This window comes from Pygoscelis adeliae, unplaced genomic scaffold (assembly GCF_000699105.1).
Source record: "Pygoscelis adeliae isolate BGI_AS28 unplaced genomic scaffold, ASM69910v1 Scaffold154, whole genome shotgun sequence".
In the NCBI taxonomy this organism is placed as follows: domain Eukaryota; kingdom Metazoa; phylum Chordata; class Aves; order Sphenisciformes; family Spheniscidae; genus Pygoscelis; species Pygoscelis adeliae.
The window spans coordinates 6,150,936-6,152,775 of NW_008825113.1; the positions used below are offsets into that span (position 1 = coordinate 6,150,936).

Here is a 1,840-nt window from a genome sequence, read left to right on the forward strand (position 1 = left end):
GGGGGTTTGGTGGCCTTCTCTCACCTTGGCCCTGCAAATGGCTGAGGCTGGAGCTGGTGGGGACACGATCCTCCTGACATGCCAAGCGGGGAAATTCCTCTGCACGGAGCAAAAACACCTCCCTGCCTTTTGATCTACATATCCTCGTTCTGGAGACAAAAGCAAACCTCCGACACGGCCCGTTCCTCTTGCCGGGCAGCGAGGTCCTGGCTGCGCTCCCATTCAAGCGGCACTGGCAACAGCCTGTTTTTGACAGCTATGCATAAGCACAGTTATTTCTAGCACAGTTTCCCGGAGCTGTGCCAGCAGAGAATTTTTTTTTAATGTATTTTCAGACTCTAGCTAGCCAAACTGTGCTATATTCTCCACCTAGACATGAGTATAGTGTTACAGACCCTGGCCAATGCCGTGGGGAGGAGGAAGGACAACCTGAGCTCTCATATAAGCCACCTCTGCCATAGTCTCTGGGGCTTTACTCCCAGACCTGGGCTTAACCGCACGCAGCAATAGCACAGACAGGGCTCCAGCCACTTTGGCCCTGCAGCCCGCACCCCGCCTCGTGCAGAGTGCCACTTTGCTCCGCAGGCATGGGTGTGATATGAGCAAAAGCCGTGGCGGAGGAAGATGTTTGCTGAGCAGGGCTACACACAAACACTCGTCGAGCCTGCCCTCCCTCCATCAGACCGCCCTTACTCACACCAGTGGCCTGTCGGGGCTTGACGGGGGCATGCTAAAAGGAAAGAAATGGAGCTCTGTATTTGGCCAGCTGGCCGTGCTTGCCTTTCCCGCCTGTCGTCTCAGTCCCCAACACCTCGGCTGCCATGGCCCTGGGCTCCGGGGCTGCTGCTCTGCTTCTGGACTCGGTAAGGACATCCCCCCGCCCTCACAAAAACACCCTTTGGGGCTCTTTGTGTAAGTACATCCCTTGGTGGAATAAAATGTCCTCCTTCAATAAAACCACCTCCTTTTGGTTTATCTCATGATTTTTAGATCCTTCTTTCAGCAACAAAAGGATACACTACTGGATATCTGTTATTGAGTCACTGCAGGAATTCCGCAGAAAAACCCAGATCCAGCTTCGGCCCCCAGATCGAAGGAGTTTCTGATTGGTCCCGTTTTGGTGAGATCTGAGTGCGGGAGAAAGGAGCCCAGATTTCCAGGATGCTTTTGCATTGCTGGGAGCAACCCCACAGAGCCCTCCCCTCAGCCCTTCTAGCCCCCTCCCCATTTATTTACGTGTGACTTGTTTAGCTCTAATCTGACACTTTGCTGTTGCGGAGCTGGAGCCAACACGTAAATAAGGCATATAGAAAAGGGAGAGTCCTCTAATGCCTCTCTGCAGGGTTGCTCCTCAGAGCCGAACTGGGTTTTAGGAGCTCCTCCATGCCCATTGCTGTTTTCTCACCTGAAATCATAATCCTCTCTTTGTGCTTTCAGTCACTTCCATAGCAACCAGTTGTGATGGCTCTGAGGATTATCGCTTCAGGAAGGAAATAAGCACTGGTGGAAGAAAAAAAAAGACCTGTTTTTTTGCTCTGATCCTGCTTTTATGATGATGGAGAGGACAAATTCAGATAAAATAAAGAGCGTTCTTAGCCTTCAGCTGGTCTCCGGACAGTCCCAAGCTGAATGGGTAGCCTGTTGAAAAGTTGGGTTTGTTTCCTCCTTTTCTGTGAGTCACTGTATTCAGGTCTTCTAGTTGAAGCAAAGCAATATGAGAAACACGCTCACCAAGAGCCTGCTCACCTTGCTTGGCTGACCTGTCCAGTTAAATCAGTTCATACGATCAAACTGACTTTTCTCAGAAAGGACCACTAGTCTGGCACTAATGCACCGCAAA

General features: G+C 51.1%; 1 long non-coding RNA gene across 1 annotated transcript; it reads left to right on the forward strand.

Annotated features, from left to right (window-relative positions):
• The first annotated feature begins 472 nt into the window (after positions 1-472).
• LOC103920305 lies at positions 473-1,589 on the forward strand. The gene is made up of 3 exons (XR_663787.1): positions 473-863; positions 991-1,120; positions 1,438-1,589. It is a non-coding gene; the product is annotated as an uncharacterized LOC103920305 (long non-coding RNA).
• The last annotated feature ends 251 nt before the right edge of the window (positions 1,590-1,840 follow it).